We start from the raw sequence: 10082 nt of genomic DNA on the forward strand, positions 1-10082 counted from the left end.
TAATATATTAATACTTAATGCACAAATAAACACTTTTGCAATTCACGGCCAATGTGCCATAATAAGATATCCCTATCGACAGTTGACCTTTTACCATCATCGCGTTCATTACTTTTGTCTGATAATTAACATAACTTTTCTACCACGTATATAGTGTGTGTGTGTGTCGCCGTCAGCTCCCTGTTGGATTATATCATCTCTAGGTGTCCAGCAAGTCGTATTATCTAATTAATATTTCAATTACTTAATAAATATTTAATTATATAGCTGTTTACCAAAAGTGTTATATATATATATATATATATATTGTAGTACGACCCTTGGTAGTTCCTCTAAGGAAATATAAATTAAATAGGAAACTTCAAAACCTAAGGTAGATATAGCATAGCCAGCTATCCCCCGTTAGTCCCTTAGAATACTGTCGACGGGCATTTAGGCTCAACCCCTAAATAGCGACGAAACAGGACAATTCACTATTAAGTATATTTATTCGAAGTGTAAATTCCAAGTTCAAAGTGACGGAAGAACTTTTAGGACTTGAAGTACTCGAAACATCGACAAAAAGTATAGATATATTTAATAAACTAAAATGTTGTGTCGAAACTTTGTTATTAAAAAATGATGATTTAATTTGGTCAAAACTTGTAAGTGTATGCACAGACGGCTTTCCATGTATGATTAGTAAAACTATCGGTTGTGTAACCTAATAGGAGGAATTTTTTAATAGAAAGTTAAATAAATATCACTGTATTATACACTTAGAATCCTTATGCGCCAAAGTTTTAAAATTTGATCATGTATTAAAACCAGTATCTCGATTTATTAACAAAATAAAAGCTCGGCCTTTAAATCATCGATTTTTCAGAACTGTAATTGAAAATGTCATTAACGAATCCGGTGAACTTGTATTGTATTTTGAAGTAAGATGGCTTGCAAAAGGAAAAACGCTAGAAAGATTTTGTAATATAAAAGACGAAGTTATAGAATTTTTAGAAAAAAATAATGAATTGCCTGATGAATGTAAACTACTCAGAGATAAAAATTGGTTAAACGACCTCGTTTTTTAACTGATGTTCTCGGACATTTAAATATTCTCAATAAACGACTTCAAGGCGAAGGAAATTTATTTCCAGTACTTGTAGGTTTTATAAATTCTTTTTGGTCGGGGTTAGAATAGACCATCGGTTGTTCCTGCGTGTCGTAAAAGACAACTAAAAAGGACTTTTAGTAGGGCAGCAGCTACTACAATATTGGGTGTAGGTTCATTAGCTACACGCCAGGCAGCAGTCAACAGATACGGGAAACTTAATGCGTAATCCAAATAGGGCGCACAGGTTGATACACCGAACACAAGAAAAATAAACGGAAATCGAGTAATATAAGTTCGCAAATTAACAGTGAGGAACTGTGGTGTTGTGGACTACTCGGCGTAGAAGCGAATATCGTAAACTACTTATATCTATATTAGTATATCTCTAGATATATATATGTATATATATCTATACCACGTTAGGTACGCAGGAAAACAAAAACGTTCCTTTGAGTCGCGGAAAGACGACACACAAGAAAAACTTAGTCGGTAAATCGCACCAAACGCAGCGTAAAATGCCAAGAGCACAAAAATTTCGGACAAAACCACTCAAGGTTTACGTCGGAAACGCAACAGAACGCAATATCGGTAATCCATATTCGGCGGCGGCCTTATCTCAGTGTCAAGGGCGGGGAGACAACCGATTGTCATATTAATAGCTGGACGGCTGATATCGAGAGAGACACGGGTGAGCGCCAGCCTAGAGCAAAAGGCGGTGCCGTGTCAAACTGTATAACTGATGGCTGCACTGCGATACGGAAGGCAACGGGAAACCACCGTATTAATATCCCAAGCAACAGCAATCAACATGTCTTCTTCTCAAGTTAAAAATTCTTTATTACAAGATATGCTTAACGTAGTATTCATGAACGTTTTTAAAACGGCAAAACGATCGAGTTATAAATGAACCCAAACCTCCAGCTACTAATTTTGTTGGAAATAGTACACAATTTAAACACAGTGCACCTCTCAGATGCTTAGAATAAACTAGCCAGGGCGAATAAGTTTGCAACCAACTATTATTAAATATACGCTTGAGATTAGCGGCCTCGGCATCTTTGGCAAAGTTGTAGCTCTCAGGAAGTACCCAACAACGTTTAAGTATATCCAATTTTTGATTGGTTGTCATTAGAGAAGTTCGCCCTACCCATTTGCCGAGATCGTTATCACAAACATCTTTTTCTTCTGGTATATTTTCGACTTTCGAAGAACCAGCTTTAGCCAATGAATTCTGTGATAAACTTCTTTCAATCTTTTTTTCTTCGTCACTTTCACTACTACTTTCTTCTTTTTTCCTTTTCAGAGTCCCTGAAACAAAAATACGTAGACTGTTAAATATCTTAATTTATCTGGTATAAATTGGATACATCAAATTATGAGAACTGAAATTTACTTATTAATTATAATAATACTAACTTAATGTTTGTGCCTAGAAAAGTCTATGTTTAATTTTTGGTCACCCGTCGTTTCTCTTATCACTAGTCAAGCTAATCTGTCGGGGTAGCGGTTATGCGCTTTAAAAATCAATTCTCTCTTGTTTTTGGATCGCCTAACTGTCTAGATGTGGTTTCGCTCCGTTCTATCAAGTTGTTTTTTTTTGTTATTTGGTCAAGTTCATTTTATCTCTCCAACATTGTTTTGTCATCTTTTTGATTGTTTTGAAACGGTAACACACTATAATATTGTAATCAGGCCCGCATTTAGGGGGGGGCATTGGGGGCATTTGCCCCGGGCGGCAAATTTTGAAGGGCGGCAAAAATCTTAATAGGTATACAATTTTTAAAAATTAATTATTTTTATTTAATTTAAAATTTTTTCAAACAGAACAATTTATTTTTATGAAACAAAAATATCTATTTCTAAAAAAAAATATTACTTTATTATTTTCTAATTTAAAACGTGTACAAAGATATAAATGTAAAAGAAGATATATCAAAGCTGTATAACAACATATACTACAGTTAGTAGTTAGATAATAGTATTGATTATACATAGTAATTTTTATAATCAACAGCACTATAAATAAAGTAGGCGGCAATTTATTTGATTCATGTTTTTATCTAATTTTAACAAAGTATTGATATTTTCTCCCTTAAACTGGTTTTATGGATGTCGTCGGCCGTTGATAGTCGATTATTATTGGAATACTAAGAAAGTTAAAACACAATAATTTGTCTCATTTTTCACAAAATTACTATCTAATAATGTCACACTAATAATGTGTTGTGTACAGACAGCTCATTGTGTTTAGTACTCGACTACAAGTGACCGAGTTAATATGTTGAGGTGTTTTTTTTTATTTGTATATTTTATTATTTATTAACGTATTAAAATGAGAGATGGCAGAAAACGTTTAAGTGGAAGTGCTTATAAAAAAGTTGCTAAATTAAAATTAGAAAAAGAACAAAAAGTCATTTCTCAAACCGCAAAATTAACTTCATTTTTTAGCAATCAATCTCCAATTCGCCAAGTGAAATAGAGACTACAGCTGAACAGATTTTAAATGAGTCTAGTGATAAAAAGTAATTTAAAAATCAAATGTTAACTTTTGTACGTTATTTCAGTTTTATATAAATGAAAAATTTTATAATTTTTTAGTGAACATCCTCTACATAGTACTTTTGAAACCATGGCAAATGAAAATCAATTAATTGAATATTCGGAATTATTAAATACGCCAACTAAAAAACCCAATCCAACACTTTTGGGGGCGCGGAAAAATTAAGTGCACCGGGCGGCAAAATTCCTAAATGCGGCCCTGATTGTAATTGTAGGAAATTTGCTTACAACAAATTTCCTAACTTAAATTCTTAAATCAAGTTTAGAAACCCCGTGATTGATTTAAAAATTCTTACTAATTACTAGTCTATGGGTAATAAAATTTAATTATTACACATTTTGTTGTTGTCATATCATTCACTAGAGTTCTAACACTCCTTGTGGTGGGTGGTAAAACTTTATCCAGTTTAATCTCAGTTGTTCTACTCATTTACACTATGTCATGCATAATTACCAATAATTATTTAAATTCATTGTCGACCAGTCGCTAATATTCAATTTTTTCATTAAAATTGAAATTCATTAAAATTTTAATTGTAAATAGTACTGTTTTAAGCATGTTTAGNAGCGATTAAACCAGCGCTCACAAGTATTCTGGGATAAACAATGCTCTCCGTAAACTCCTTGAAGTATACGGTAACTTTCAGCAGCACTTTTTTTTAAGAGAAAGTAATGTAACAAAACCTCCCGCAAATGCTCTTTTTTTGGAACAAATTCCGACATTTTAACACGTAAAAAAAAATGATATAAGCGCTTTCAAAAAGTACGACTTTCACTACTTTAAAGGGTTATGTCGATAAAAAAAATTGCTCACATATCAAGCCACGTGCTCTATTATATGAGTGTAACGCCATCTGTTGAAAAATATCCCCATTATTAAGTTATACACCTGGTATTAGTCTAATTACTATAATGGATTTATAATTGTATTACTAGTTTTAAACAATGATTTGGTAATTATTTAAAGTTATACATGCTTGTTATCTATTAGATAAAATCCACTTTTTACTTGTATTCATAGAAATAAATTAATCATATCTTTAGTTAATTATCTATCTAGCTGTTGTCATTTAAATTTACCTTATATACAATCCACTAGAAAATATACTAAACAATTTGGTCACTTAACCAGTACCAAATCTTAATTTTGATTGTAATATTGATTACAATTGTTCATAATTGAAATTAAAATTTGGCATCAATAAAAAATTAAATAATCAATTAGTCTATCGATTAATGTAGTGCGCCTACAATTAATATATTCATAAAATCAGAAGAATTGCGGTTTGTTTGATTACTTACCTTTAAAAAACTTTCTTATATCCATTGAAAAAACATACGCGCAAAGACAGACACTATTTCAATAAACAAGACGACACTGTGGACTGACCTAACGCAGCGCTGAGAATGAATACATAATACAAGCGGTGATCGATGAAGGGCACCCGAGTACCTGATCAGTCGCCTCCACTTTCACTCCGCATCTCACCTACCCGCTTCGCACCTATGACTATTTTAGTTATGGTTCCTTACTAATTTTTTAAAGCTCTTTTGGGTTTTCATTAAACGTTTTACGATTCATTTTTGTAAAACAAAAAAATGACGTAATAAATATTATACCTACTAACCTACTATAGATCACATTTCAAATTGTTGAATTTCACAAGCTAGCCTTCAAGCCCAAGTTTTGAAGCTCGTCAGAATTACAGTTTAACAGCGAACGACCGCTCTTCTAAGGGGGACATATGCCCCCCCCCAACTGACCGTACATCACTACGCCGATGAACATTTCATAACGTTGTTCGACTCAATTATGCTTATATATATGTACATATGATGGAAACAAATAAATAAACATGGTTTATATTTCTAACTATTTATTTTAATAATAAACAAACAAAAAATTATTTTTGCTCAATCTCATTATTTATTTATTTATTTATTTATTTGGAAAATAAATTTTGAAACAAAACAATTGTACACTTGTTGTATGTTGCAACATTACGAATTTATTGGATTGGAGTTAGAGGCAGAACTGCTCACTAAACATTTGAAAAAACAACGCTTAGTATATTACAATTACCAAAACAGTTCTACCTCTAATAGTGTTACATCTATGTATCTAATACCTTGCTCCGGCATTTCTACGTCTGGAGGTGGGGGTGGTCCCTCCTGCTACTGTGGTGCCGATTCCTCGGCTTTTTTGAGAAGGCGTCGTAACTTTGCTACTTCTCTTTCAGCAATTTTCACACGCGTTTTTATGTTCAGTTTTTTTTTCGAAGGTTCTAAAATAATAAAAATAAATATATTGAACACATGAAAGATAATTGAAGGTTATTTTATCTTTACTTTGGCAGTCCCCCCTCAAATGTCTCGGTTTGTTACATTTGAAACACCCTGCGAAAATTAAAATTTTATTTCGATGTTATTTTTTAAACGGTACATGTGCATAAATTTATTGTATACTTACGTTTGCCTTTTTGCCGCCCGCTTTCGTCGGTTTGACGCGACGACGACTGAACGTAATAATTATTTATTTATTTATTATATATACTTGCTTCTTTATGACTTTAGAAATACTACTAAATAATTTTTCCAATCGCAGAGAAATTCTTTACGACTCCCAAGTCGGACTTTGGACTTGGTTACTTTATAATCTCTGAGAGTCAGTATTTGAACCAATTTCAAACAGGTCCTATTTTTGTGGCGCGATTAAAAAGCGCTATTTACTTATTTTGACGTATTTCCAGACCATAAGACACTATCCGAGGTCCACGTTCGATTTCACAGAAATCTGTTTAATTTTTTTTTTGTAAAACGGGAATGCCTAACCACCGCAAATCAATTTTTTTTGCGCGCGACTCAAAATTCACGGTAACACGACCGCTGGAGTTTTTCGTCACGCGCGTAAGTTGGACTTCGAACCGTGCGACTTTCTATCGTCCGTGTCTCGGACCACGACGCGGTTTCGATCGTTCTACCGATATTATTCGCATCAATGCACTCGCGTTATGTTATCACCTCAATACGTTAATCATTATTGAAAATTCACATTGTTTTAACACGAACTCTATTTTTCATTTATTTTAAGTTTATTTGTGATAATAGCATTTATTAAATAAGGCAATAGTCTGATTTTTTTTTATTGCGAAGAACATTGCGTACAAAGTCTGTTAGGTTCTGTACCCGTGTCATCCCAAATGGTAAACATTGTACGCATAATAATAGTAATGAATTTACTGTATATTATTGTTTTTATGTACGCAATCAATTCTGTAGGTTGAAGTGGTAGATGACCCGTTGTAGCGTCATTCGAAATTGTCGATTTCGGTCCGCTCGACGTGAGCAGTTTTCATTGCGTTGCATTATAATTACATTATTTATACATATTATTTTTTTCGTGTAGATTAAAGAGGTCGGAGCTCCCGTGGAACCGTACCCCGAATTTGTCGACGTCGGATTGGACGACGTCAGTAAAATTATTAAATCGCTTTTAAACACGATGAAAATATAGACTTTTAATTAATTATTATTATTTTTCCTCTCATTATGGAGCTTTCCGTCGTCGGAGTTCCAAAAGAACCAGCTCTCGACGTCGCTCCATCCGAAGTGAGTTTAGTTATTTCGAACATTACAATAAATAGTACATTAAATAATATAGCATTGGGTTTAAAAAAAATGGAATCTGTTTTACAGCGTGGCCTGCATTATATTATAATACGGCGTTTGTAAAAATTACAAACATTCATTTAGCGACAATACCGTAAGTCGTCACGACTTATGTGTTGACTATTTAGTGGGGAACGGCGTATCCATTACTCCAGTTTTTATCTTCTACTTATATTGTATTTTAGCTTCGATGCGAAGCTGAGAAGGTATTAATTTTACTATGATGTGTGTTTTTTTTTATTGTCTCTGTTACCATTTTTTCTCAGCTCTGACCGAACCAATTTCTTTCAACGAACGTCAAATGATCACAAATCGTATCTAGTCGAAGACATTACCCTCAAAAATTAAAAAAAATTATCTCGATTCCCGTAAATGGGGGAATCTCCAAAAAAATACAAATTTAATAATCGCTAATTTTTTTACTTAAAACGGCCATAACATTTTTAAAAAATGAACAAATCAACATAAATATATTTATATTCTTCTTTCATTCGACACACTTTTTTTTAAATCGTACTATTTCCCTTAATACAGGGGAGGTTCAAAATATAAAAATGGATATAGAACGTAGAATTTTTTTAACTTAATTTTTGAAAGTGTTCCAGAATTACTGACACTTTTATATATATCTTAAATTAAAGCTTATGTAATTTACTTTAATATTAAAAAAAAAAAATTCGGACTTTATTTTGTTTTCAACACACCTTTATAAAAATTATTAAAAAATAGAAAACTCAAAAGAAACACACAACGGTTTGATAAAAAAGTATAAAAGAAAAAAATATCACGTCGAGGTCACCAAAATGTATTAAATAATAAAATACTTTACCCGGTCGCTACGCCCTTTTTACCAAACGGTCTAGATATTTGGTATACCACTCCAAGGCTGACCAACCTGTTAGTGTGTAGTGTGGTAATAGAATCACCGGAGATGGGAGGGGTTGCCTGCGCAAAACCAGTGATCTATGTAGTGTTCAAGTGTGTACTGTGTGTATATATGTTTTGTGTGTGCTCTTAACTAAATAAATTAATAATTCAAAAGGTTATAATAATCAATAACAATATATAATAATAAACAATAATACACAATAAATGATAAATGATAAAGGGTATAAAAAAAAAGGTAGCCCTTCTGGCTCAACAACAGTAATAAGTTAAATAAAAAAAAAATTGAAGTTTGTACAATTTCGAAGGTTCCTTATTTTAAAATAATACTAATTATTTATTTGTAATAAATAATTGTTGAGTTTCTTAGGATAATTGCACTCAAAATTCACAGTAAATTACATATAGCCTACACTGATAAAAATATATAAGATAATTAGTTTCATAAACTTACGTTCGTGGACTTTAAGAAATGTCCTAATTCCATGGGCAGTACCATGTTTATAATCATAACCGATTTCCCAAAGAGGTGCTCTGGCGATAACGTCGATTTGATTAAGTCTTAAAGTATTTGGAAATGTGAATGAAGCTAAATCGATTGAAGCCATAAGAACTCGAGTATAGGCATCAATCTGTTCAGCTGATGGCTGGCCAAAATGATTGGTCCTAGTAACATCCGTAGTACCATCTAAAAGACATGTGCGTTTATTTAGCATCAATTTAGTGTATTATGGGTTTAAACATCATGAATTATGAAAAATAAAATTGTAAAACAACAAACATAAATAACTGAATAACTTAAAATTAAAAAAACGGTAGCACAGTGAGGTCACGGCATAGTGGAGACATTGCATAGTAGGGTCCAGTATAGATTTAATCTGACAGTGATTAAAATCACTATCATAAGAAACGCTTCGATGCAAATCTGTAGATAGTGTTTAATTTTAAAAAATTGATGGATAATTGCAAAAGCAACATCAACTTCTATTAAAATAAAATACAAAACCCATAATTATCATACAAAAATAGTATATTTTTCAATATGGTAGCCATTTGCGTATAGAAGATAGATCGTCGGGACAAATTTTTTTTTTTCATTTTGTAGTACATAAAATAAGCTTTAATTTTATATATGTTTAAAGGACGCAGTATTTCCGGAACATTTTCAAAAATTAAGTTGAAAAAGTTATTTTTTGTAAAAAAGTTACTATTTTAAATCCTCCCAGTGAGCAGAATAAGTGTTAGATTTTCAAAAAAAATTATATCAAATGAAAGGGAAATATCTAAGGTTTCAATACAAAAAAATATTATTTTTATTTGTTCATTTTTGAAAAAGTTATGGCAGTTTTAAGTACAAAAAACATCCCGATAAAATGTAATTTTTATCGCAAACATTACATTTTTTTTTAAATTTTCGACAGCCATTTGCACATAGAAGATAAGATGTCGGGACAAATTTTTTTTTTTCATTTGATAGTATATAACATAACCTTTGATTTGATATATGTTTAAAGGACGCAGTATTTCCGGAACATTTTCAAAAGTGCAGTTGAAAAAGATCTATATCTTTTACAATATTTTAAGTTTATATAAGGGGAAATTGTCCAATTTTAATCAAATGTATGTCAAATGAAAGATGTACTTATAATGTATTTAGAAAAAAAAAATTTGTGCTGATATATACATTTTTCAAAAAGTTATAGCATTTTTAAGTTGAAAATTTAAAATCGAAAATCGAAAATTTTAACACAAAAATAGTGTTTTTTTAACTACGGCAGCCGTTTAAATGTAGAAAAAAAAGTGTCGGGACAAATTTTTTTTTTTCATTTTGTAGTACATAAAATAAGCTTTAATTTGATATATGTTTAAAGGACGCAGT

This window comes from Daktulosphaira vitifoliae, unplaced genomic scaffold (assembly GCF_025091365.1).
Source record: "Daktulosphaira vitifoliae isolate Bord-2020 unplaced genomic scaffold, ASM2509136v1 Scaffold_3, whole genome shotgun sequence".
NCBI classification, from domain to species: domain Eukaryota; kingdom Metazoa; phylum Arthropoda; class Insecta; order Hemiptera; family Phylloxeridae; genus Daktulosphaira; species Daktulosphaira vitifoliae.